This window comes from Xenopus laevis, chromosome 2S (assembly GCF_017654675.1).
Source record: "Xenopus laevis strain J_2021 chromosome 2S, Xenopus_laevis_v10.1, whole genome shotgun sequence".
Taxonomy (NCBI): domain Eukaryota; kingdom Metazoa; phylum Chordata; class Amphibia; order Anura; family Pipidae; genus Xenopus; species Xenopus laevis.
The window spans coordinates 112,825,942-112,837,947 of NC_054374.1; positions in this window are offsets into that span (position 1 = coordinate 112,825,942).

Below are 12,006 nucleotides of genomic sequence, written 5' to 3' on the forward strand. Positions count from 1 at the left end.
AAAAAATAACTCGTGTCATATTTGTTTGCTGTACCAGGCAAGCCATTAAACTTGGTAAGACTGACACAAAAATATCAAGTTACATACTGTAGTATATTTGGGTTGAAAAAAGACAATAACAAGACTGACAAATTCAACACCACCAAATGTAAGTCAGTGCAAATATATATATATATATATATATATATATATATATATATACCTATATAGTCCTATTATTACACTCATATATAAAAAAATATATACTTATGCTAAACTAATTGTAAGGGGTTATTTAAAATCTAAAAACTACTCTGACCAAATCCGCCCTGACTTCCCCCCCCCCCATTTATCAATACTTTTTTCCGAAAATTTGTCATGCAAAAAAAAAAATCGATAAAATTGTGAAAAAATCCAAATTGTACGGAAACTTTGACATTTTCGGATTTGACACCAGAAACCTCTGACTTTTTTAGAACTGACGCCCCGAAAACACAAAATATTAGAATTATTGAACAAAACCCAGCACAGATTAGGATATCAACTGGACATCTTTCATTGACTGCTGGGTCTCCTACCTTCTTGAGCACTGGCTGGTGAGTCACTTCCCCCATGCATCACACTCTGATGGACGTCGCATGAGCAGTGATGTCACTACCTGGAAATCACCCTATTCTGAAGCTGTAGGCAGGCTGGACTACCAATCTGTTGGTTATTGGGCTGGTGGGGGCTGTTTGAGCCTCTGTGCAGTTGAAATGCGAGGGCCTATTTTGACTCCCGGTCCAGACCTGGCTGAAGGTGCCATGTTGGTTAAGGGTTTTTGTGTTCCTGCTCTTACCTTACTCTATTTTGGTGCCAAAATTCCCTATTTTAACCCCCTCTGTCATTCCCTCCATGCCCAATCTGGCTTCTGGTTGTGTTTAGATCCTGCTCAGGCCTTTTCTATTGTGTAATTCTGGTTCCTTATCTCTGCCTGTCTGACTACCATTCTCACCGTCTGCCCTTAACCGTTTGCCTTTGACCACATCTCTTGTCTGATCCCAGTCTGTACAATGAATTTGGAAATCTGGTCTCTGAAGTTTTGTGCAATCCAATCTAGAGCCGCGCAGAAAGTTCCGGGGCACCAAAAGGGCTTCTGTGAAAACTGGGACTAGTGTGGCTCTTCCACTTTAAGGAAAAGTCAGATTTGAGCCAGCAGCCCTTTTTCTTAGTTCCTGTCTAATATACCCATGCAATTGCAGCTGAGTGCAAAATCAGTCATGGGAGATGCAGTAGAAAAATAACAAACTGAGTTATAACATAAAACTCACAAAGTCTCCTGTGGCTCAGTCAGAAAGAATACAGGCCTGGGGGTAGATGGTTCTAGTCCTGACAGTACCTTGACACCTGCATAGCAGAAGCACATGGTGTGATTTGCATTACAAATAACTGGTTCCCCAATTAGTTCTAAAACTATTGTAGCTCCACAATATATGCAGAGTTTTACAAGACATTGACACAAACAGGGGTATAGTTATAATAAGACAGTGAGAATAAATAAATGCTGCAGGTGTTTTTTATATACAGTTCGGATGAACTTTTTGTTTTTGTATGATTTAACAGAAGCTGGAGAGCTCAAGCTGGACATAACTCACACTGTCACAAATCAATGCTAAAGTGTTGTAAGAGCTATGCTAATCTGTTTGCAATTAGTTGTTATGGAATAATCAGATACATCAGAATATTAAAATATGCACATATGTACTTATACTGTATATTTACAGTGTTTAAAGAAATAAAGCTAAATAAGTACTCTAGAAAACAAGGAAGAAATCCCTGTTCTTAGGGAGGCTACACTTAAATCTCACTTTCTGAGAAAAAGTCCCAAATCCTCTACTGTAATCACACCCTTTTACCACTCTTTTTATAATTACTATTTTTAATTAACTACGGGTAACATATGTAAAAACAAAAAAAAAACCTTAAACAGACTTTTTATGCTCAATGATCTTGAATGAATATACTGTAACTTCATTCATTCATTCTCCTTTAATGTAATTCTCCTATAATATAATTGAATTAATTATCCTCCTTATTATCTTAATTCTCATTCTCCTTACCTTAAAACCAGTGGTTGGAAATACAATTTTTAATATAAAAACAAATTACGTCTACACAGATTTGCCTTTATGAATTCAAAAGCTTATGCTTGTATCCAAAGCATGCCATTTTTCATTTCACTGCCTACCTTTACAAAAATATTCACTAAAATAGGATTGTTCCTAGCAAATCCGAATGACCAGGAAATTGAAGTACAAAATATCAGGCTTATATTCACCTGGTCAGAACTACTGATGTGGAAAGGTTATGAAAATCGGAATTGCTCTCGCATACATTATTCATTTCAATAACTTCACCCACCCAGCAGAATAATCATTTTCTTGATGGCTGTGTGCATAAATATTTAGTGTAGCCAAGACGCACAGACATATACATCTTATGAAGTTTCAAAGCTCATTTCTTCTGTGATATCTAATTTTCCTTATAATCAGTGATGCATATACTGCAGCAGTGACAGTACATAATACATTTAAAAAAAAAAAAAGAAAAGAAAAAAAATGGAACTTTACGTTGTCAGTGAGATTAGCCATTCATTTACTGAGAAAATAATATGTCCTCCCTTACCCTACTTAGATCACCTCTGGGTAGAAGAGGGGCTGAAATGTCCCTGGCAAAACCAGCTTCATTGGCAGTGCTGTATTAAGTGCTGAATGGGCCAAGAGATGAAATCTTTAAAGGTCGATTAATGATAATGCTTTGCAATGAAACTAATGTCTAACATGGAAAAATCTTGCAATCACTCAGGGTATATGAGATTGTGATCTACACTGCAGGGATAGTTAGCTGTGAAAATTAGCAGCCTTATAGAATAATAATAATTTCTAATAACTTGCTAAGAAGCTAAATGGAGCCACATTTTCACATCTTTACACATGCACACTTTTTACATTCATGCACAGAGAATTTGGGGGCAAATTCATCAAGGGTCGAATATCGACTGGGGAATGAAAATCCATCGACTTCGAATATCGAAGTCGAAGGATTTTGCGCAAATACTTCCATCGAAGGAATAATTGTTCGATCATTCGATTAAATCCTTCGAATCGAACGAAAAAAATTTAGCCAAGCCTATGGGGACCTTCCCCATAGGCTAACATTGAGCTCGGTAGCTTTTAGGTGGCGAACTAGGGGGTCGAAGTTTTTTCTTAAAGAGACAGTACGTCGACTATCAAATGGTCGAATAGTCGAACGATTTTTAGTTCAAATCAGTCGATTCGAAGTTGTAGTCGAAGTAGCCCATTCGATGGTCGAAGTGGCCAAAAAAACACTTCGAAATTCAAAGCATTTTTTCCTCTATTCCTTCACTCGAACTTAATGAATGGGCCCCTTGATGTTAAGAATGCTCCCCGTCAGAACAGCCCCATTTAATTGTTTATATTTGGACACCTGATCACACAGACACAAAAGTGAGTCATACCAGGTAATGGTATATGATTTCATTACTTTACATGTAAAATGTTACATTATTTACATACAGTATTTTCTCCAGACCTAAACTAAATCCAAATATGCGGTGAGAAATATATTTTAATAACCAAGGCTTTATTTATAGACTGTCAGTAGGAAGATGATATCCTTAGGAAGCAAATAGTAATCCTAAGGAAAAGTAAATGGTCTTCCAATTTACAGTCCAATAAGACCAGTGACACCCTAGCCATTTTCTCCACCTGCATAGAAACATCGCTGGAGAAAAGGCCAGTCCACTGGGTTCTAGCACTGAAATACATTATTTTGCATTTCTGCGCTAAAATCTGCTCAGTGTGTGTGTGCTGACAGGTCTATGCTGTGCCTGCCAATTCATATAGAATATGGAGCTGAAGTCAGCAGATTGACCTCACCCCCTACTGTACATAGAAATGCAGGCAGAGAAACCAGCTAGTGTGCCACTGGAATTAAGATGTTCTGACTTAAAAATAGACTGTCGTGTGTAATGGTTTTATATGTTGCAAGTTATTCTGACACACAAGTGAAAGGTGAAATAGAAGGTGTTTTTTTTCTGTTTAGCTGCATCCATTTGCATTTGTATGGATTTGCCCAATAATGAAAATGTTATAAAATCCTTGGATTGTTTCAAGGAGATTAGGAACATTGGTCTCTCGGCTCTCTGCTAAGAGCAGAATATCATTTGAATGCAATTTTATAGAGAGTGAACTATCATCTATTTTTATACTCAGGTTACAATTCTAAAGGCTGCCACAAAGCGTGAAAAAATAATGAAATAAATACAAGCTGAAAATGATAATGATGATCTGTGCAAATTCTGCTCTGACAGATCTCAAGAACCCTATCTGAAATGCTTAAACTGTCCACCATTTTTTTTCATGTGGTTGCAGGAAGTAGGTACAGTATGTGATCCATTTTCCGGAAAGTGGTTATCCAGAAATATCTGAAAATCTAAATCTTTATTTTAATCAAATAATTCTAAATTTAAAACTAAAAATCAATTTCCTTTTTCTCTGTGTGTTTTTTACTTGATCCCAACTAACATATAATTAGTTATTATAGGAGGCAAAACAATCCTTTTGGGTTTATTTAATGTTTAAATTAATTTCTAGTAGACTCTGCCAGGTGCACCTCAAAGGCCTCTAATTGCCTGACTACTAATCTACAGGGTTTGTGACAGGGCACTCATGGAAGCCAGGAAACAGCAAGAAATCATCCATGACAATGCAAAAGTATCCATCTACCCAGATTTTTCCATCAAAGTACACAAACAGTCAACAGGAAACTATGCCAGCACAACATACCCTATGCCATGATTTTCCCGGCCAGATTAAGGGTTCAAGCAATTCATCAAACACATTTTTTCACAAGGCCAGAAGATGCAATTCACTGGCTCGAGGCAAAAGCCAATAGATCACCACGCAGCTAAAGCAAAATCTTGAGCAGCACCTACAACCTTCAGTTTACCTACTCCGTTGGGAATGTTTATCCTACCTGTGAGCATGGGACACACAATTTCAAAGACTCCGAGACTTCATATTCCTGCTAAGACAGCAGACCGTAACAATAAGTATTTTTGTTCTTGTTTGGGGGATACATTCACTTCTAATGTTGGGGATAGCGGTGGATGGGGGTATGGGTATGTTCACAGTTTATGTTTTTCCCCCTCGCTCTCCTTACCTGCTCATTTCTGAGTATGTGTGGTATCAGTGCTTAACTTCAAAAATTATGATAAGTAATGCTGTGCATTGGTGGTCTTCATTAGACCTTATCTCTTCTATATTGTACAATGTCTAGATTGAATGTTTGGTCATGGAATGTCAGAGGTAGTTTGGTCTTTCAATTTATAAAGCAACACAACCCTCATATAGTGTTCCTCCAGGAAAAACATTTAGATGGCAGTAAGCTTATGACACTCAAAAAAAGATGGGTAGCGGCGACGTATCATGCCACATACTCAACCTATTCAAGAGGAATTACAATCTTAGTTAATAGAACGTGTCCCTTTACCTTGATGCACTTAATATCTGACCTAGAGGGCATATTCCTGTACAGATAATGCCTTTCACAGATGGTTTGATGCATTTGGGCTTAAAGACCTGTGGAGATATAGGAACCCAGGGATTGCTCAATTCACATTATAACCTAGAAAACTTTTCACGCATCAATATGGCCTTAGGTTCCCCTGAAGCTTATCAGATAGTGTTGGACATTCAACACTCCACAAGAGGGATATCAGACCATTCACCTATTTTAGTGTGTGTACAAATGGGAAGGGAGGCATATAATATTTGGAGACTGAGTCAATATTGGGTTACTCATACGGACCTATGTGATCACATTGAATCTAGCATTAAAGAATTTTTACAAACTAATAGGCAACAACTGAATACCCGATAATGTGGGATGCTCTTAAAGCATTCATACGGGGTGAATATATCTCGCACATCAAGCGCCTCAATGTACAACATAGGCTAGAGTTAGCTAAACTAACACAAATAGTGGTGGACCTGGAGAAATATTACAACTCCCAATGAGAATACTAGAATAGCTTGGCAACTCTCTCAAACTAAGTTGCTGATAGCACAAACAGAAGAGGTTAAAAAATCACACATTTACCACAGAGCAAATCTGTTGGAATCTGGGGATAAGTCTGGGAAATTATTAGCCCAACTAGCAAGGGACCCAACTTATACCACAACAATACCAGGTACAAGGGATGAACATGGGAATGTTCAAACGCTCACAGGGAAATAAACACTTCCTTCTACAATTACTAACAAACCCTATATCAGACTAAATTGACCATACCGGATTCAGATATCCAAGAGTATATCCATGAAATTGCTATGTCTCCCCTGCCAAACACCGATAGCAACAATTTGAATATACCTAGAACTGTCCAAGAAGTAACGGAGGCTACTCATTTACATCTGGGAAAACTCCAGGCCTAGACGGCCTACCCATGGAATGCTATAAAAGGTTCAGCCGGCTCTTAGCATAATGATACCTTACCAATCTCCACTAACAAATCCCTGATTATTTTGATATTGAAACCGAGCATATTTCCCCTCCGGCCTCTCCATATAACTCTCCCGCACATATCTCATATCTCAGGTTCCCTGTTAACTTCCTGAAATGGATAAAAGCCTTATACGCTGCTCCTAAAGCATGTGTTAGAACTAATCACAATGTCTCCCCAAATTTTGCCCTCTCTCGAGGCACAATGCAGGGTTGTCCGCTGTCCCCCCTGCTTTTTGCCATTGCTATGGAACCATTGGCCTGCCTAATTCGAGATTCCCCTGATATAGTGGGACTTAAATTGGGCCCACAAACAGAGAAATTGTCCTCATTTGCGGACAACAAGCTCCTATATCTGGCTAACCCTACCTCAGACTTAGAAGCGGCACTATCTATCATCAATAAACATACAGCCTATTCCGGTTTAAAAATTAATTGGACAAAATCTACCCTGTTCTCTATTGATACCCCTAACTCTCACACATCACCAGACCTGAAGGGGCTACAGTGGATTTCGTCTTTTAAATATCTTGGGATTACGGTTCATAAAGACCTTAAACAGGGAATGGGCCTTAATCTCCAACCTTTGATACTCACTCTGGAGAACAAAATTAATGCCTGGGACGAAGCTGTCTTTATCTTTAGTGGGACGCATTCATCTATTTAAAATGATTATGTTACCAAAATTCTTGTACATCTTTCGGCAAACCCCTATCAGTATCCCATCACAATTTTTCCAGAAACTCAAATCGCTACTGACACACCTATACTGAAGGGCTACCCAACCAAGTGTAAAGGCAATGAAACTACAACTCCCCACAGACAAAGGGGGACTGGCAGCACCCAACATGTTTCTGTACTACCTAGCAGCCAGGTTAACAACAGCATGGTGGTGGGCCTCTCCAACAAGGGAAAACCCAGCAACTACTCTAGAGGCTCGAGTGATAGGGTCATATGAGGGACTTAAAAATTTGCTATATAGAGGCATTACTCGCTCACACAACATTACAGTGCCAATGAAAGTTGTGGTGCAGGCCTGGCATACAGCGCTCAAGCTATTTCTGAGATCTCCCAACCATATGTAACGCTATGCCCCTCTTTGGTGTAACCCAAACCTATCACAGTTACAAACAGTACCAAACCCCCAATTGTGGGCCAGCTTCAATATTAAGTATGTTAAAGATTTTTGTGTAAAGGATAGTATATATGATTTTCAGTACAAGTTAAGGTTTTTTCAACTCAGACATGCCTAGTTGTCTCAAGCCATTGGTCATATGATTGATACATCCTCAAGGCGCATAGAAGATGGGGTCCACAACCCTCAACTAACCAAACCATTGTCTACGTTTTATGCCCAATTAATTTTATCCTACCCAGTCCCAGAGCTTACTCCTCTTCGAAAATGGTCACAGGACTTTCCTCGTATAAACAAGGATATCTGGCAGGACATTCTGGACTCACATCACGAGTATCTATTTGGAACTAGAGACAAATTACTCCAATTCAAATTCTGCATAGAACCTATCTCACGCCCTCCAGATTACACAATATCTCATCACAATACTCAGAGGAATGCCCAAAATGTCACCAGGCTCCGGCAACTTTTATGCATATGTTTTGGTCATGAACCAGGATACAACAGTTCTGGAACTCTGTTTCTGGTTACACATCCGAGGTCACAAACATCCCAATTCAACTTGACCCATTAATTATGCTACTTAACTAAGTGGAGGATCCGGTCCCAACAAGGGCAGCAAGGATTCTTTTAGCGATCCTATATACTACTGCAAAAAATGCATAGCCATGAAATGGAAAGCGCAAGACCCCCCTTTCACTTGCCATGTGGCAAAAGCAGGTTAACTCAGTAATTCCTCTTTACAAGTTAATAAATATTAGAAGAGGTTGTCCTTTAAAAAAACGTGGGACATGTGGTTGGAAGCCCAACCAAATCTTACAGTATAAGGCAAACAGAGCCGGGCCAACCCGGGCCTAGGCAGCCTGGCGGGCCAAGGCGCCGGCTCTGTGCACGCTCGACTGCGCATGTGCACCAGTGCACCAGCGCGCATGCGCAAAATGTGTGCGCGCATTCGCAGAAGTGCATTTACGCCAGTGCCAGTCGAGGAGAGACGGGACCGGAGACGGGGTATGCGACAGAGCAGGTACGTGCCTGACGCCCCCTCAGCTTTGCGCCCTAGGCACGTGCCTACTCTGCCTACCCCTAGTTCCGGCCCTGAAGGCAAAATATGCAAATAACACGAAGAGTATACAGAGGCCCAGACATTCCTAAAACTAGATAACCCCATTGCACAGCTACTAGACTCTCTTCTCTAGACATCGCAGTGAGGCAAGAAACCAAACAAAGTACTCCCAAATCTCACATATCCTTTAGTTATCCTAAGCAGGTGTTTGAACCCCTTCCTGTTAGATCAACGAAAGTATAAGTCCATGCAGCAAGTGGGTAAGTTACTCAGACACCTATACAAACCCCTTTACTACTTAATAACCCACTTGCTTATAATTTGTATGTTACATCTGCTGTTAATGATTGTACTGCATTCACCTGTATCACAAACACATTCAGCGTTGCTATTGGGATTCCAAAGTTTTTTTACGAGTCCTGCGATAAATTTTCACTTATTTATTTAAATTCGCTCAATGCCAATAAAATGAAGCTTTTTTACCAAAGATTTGATGAATAAGCGATTCCTTGAAGTGATCCGAAGAGTGCGCTGTCCAGGAATTTGGTGTGTACTGCATTCACCTGTACAATTATTGCAATACCTACCTGGGAAATACTGATGTTATTCTGGTATACTTAATAAACTTGAATTTTAAAATATATATATATATATATATATATATATCTATATATATATATCTATATATATATATATCTATATATATATATATATATATATATATATATATATATATATATATATATATATATATTAAAAAAAAGTACACCATATCAGATATTTGTTAATTATGAAATTTTTCTATAAGATTGTAATATTTATTCTGATAATTAAGATACAATTGAGGTTATAAGCAAACAGTATATAATTTAGCACAATTGTAAAGTTAAATATAATATCTGTATATATTGATATATTTGTTAATTGTCAGGGGTAGCGCATTTGAGAGTTGAGAGTTATTTTCACCAGCTCTATATGAAACTGCAAAAATATGATATTTATTTTGACATAGTCGTTATTAACAATTCATATAATCATTTGCAGTTTACTAGTTTTACTAAGGTGTCAAGCTAAAAGTGTAAAGTTGTAATTTATATTCATTAGTCTGCTTCCTGGTTTCATGAGAGCTTCTGAAGTCAAATACGCAATCCTGTTTAGAAAAAAGCAGATCATAACTTTTACATGTGTTTCAATTTGACTCATCCAAGCTATATAGAACAGTAAAACAGGTTCAGCACATCACCACTATTGGTGTCATACCTTAAAGGAGAATTCAACCCTAAAGATAAAAAAACCCTACCCCCCCTACCCTACATATACCCCCTCCCAACTCCCCCCCGCCTAAGTGTTACCTCGGGCAAATGCCCCTAATGTTTTACTTACCCCTCGGAGTTCATGGGCACCATCTTTTTCTCTTTGGTAATCCTCTGAATGAGACCGGTGTGGAGGCGCATGTGCAGTTGGAGCAATTTGCTGTTACGCGACAAATGCACATGCACCGAAACTCACGAAATTTCTGAAGCGCCTGTCTCATTCCCGAAGACTACTGAATCGGCTGAAGATGGTGCCGATGAACTCCGATGCCTGAGGGGTGAGTAAAACATTAGAGGCATTTTCCAGGGGTAACACTTAGGCTGGGGGCAGGCGGGAGGGGGGTTTATGTAGGGTAGTGTTTTTTTTAACTTTAGGGTTTAGTTCTCCTTTAAAGGGCAAGTCAACCCCAAAATAAAAAATGTCCTAATTAAAGAAAAAAAAATTCTAAGCAACTTTCTAATATACATTCATTAAAATGTTTAAGTTATTTGTTCAAGCAATTGCTATGGAAAGCAACATTTGCTAAACTCCTGGTTGTTACTTTTTAAGCAATGTTGTAAAAGTCTTAAATCCCCAGCAAAGACAGGTCTGTTAATCAGCTGCCTTGTCATACATTGTATAAAAAGTTTGAGCCACCAGGGCAGAGTAGAAATAGACTGGGACAAACACTGCTTTTAATAGCAATACATATAACTTAAAATCCACAGTAAATGTATAATAAATGTATATTGCAAAGATGCCTGGAATTATGCTTTCTTTTATTAGGCAAAATATTTTTGTTGGGTTGACATTCCCCTTAAATGGGTTGTTCACCTTTAAGTCAACTTTTAGTATGTTATAAAATGGTCTTCATTAGTTATTTGATTTGCCTTATTTTGTCGGACCCCATCTAAAAACAAATGCTACACAATTATTGTTGCTACTTTGTATTACTTATCATTCAATTCAGGTCCGCTCCTATTCATATTCCAGTCTCTTATTCAAATCATTGCATGGCTGCTATGGTTATTTGGACCCTAGCAACCAGTTTGCTGAAATAGCAATCTGGAGAGCTAGTGAATAAAAAGCTAAATAACTCAAAAACCACAATAAATTGTCTCAGAAAAGAACTCTCTACGTTACACTAAAAATTAACTCAAAGGCGAACAACCCCTTTTAATCACATCTGTTCCAGGGTTGTACAAGATAGGAATATTTCAGTATCACTGGCTCCTATATACCTCTATTTATTTTAAATTCACACCTTGCCTTCTCTCACATACATGCCTTGAAATGAATAACAATCAGAGTTAAGTGGTCATGCAATGAGGGGCTGTTTTATTTGTCATTCGCTCACAACTGCCCATTCTGAACAGCTTAACTGCTCTCAAAATACTGCATTTCGGCAAAATTCTGTCTGATGTCTGGTGAAGGGAAAGTGCCCCCTAAATGTTATTAGGTGACATAATAAATGCGCTGGGGTCTTTCACACTTCCATTGCTATGCTATGCTGATTATTTATTTTTCAGACAATACACATTGTGCACAAATGCAGAAAAATTCAGTTTCCCTCAATACTTGTGTGCCATTACACATAACCAGACCAAACATGTATTGTTCTGCAGCTGGTGGAAATACATGGGAAATGGCAAAAGAATGCTCTGCATATTAGTGTAAATTAAACTGTATGAAATAAATGTTTTGAGCAATTTATTTTTGTAGAGGTGTCTTTAGCATGTGTGTGTATATGACAGTAAGTACGGGGGGGGGGGGGTCTTCAGGGAGAGGCAGCTAGTTTTTTGCTTTTATATAGCATGGACTGCCTAGTTAGCTGGAGGTTTGGGGATAGATGGTGGCCCTCTATGGAATTTCCTCCTCCCTTCCCCAGCTTGCTTATTATGTTATTATTTTAATAGAGACTGCCCACACACTCAGACACATATATATAGCAATATCAGATGATCAATCCCCT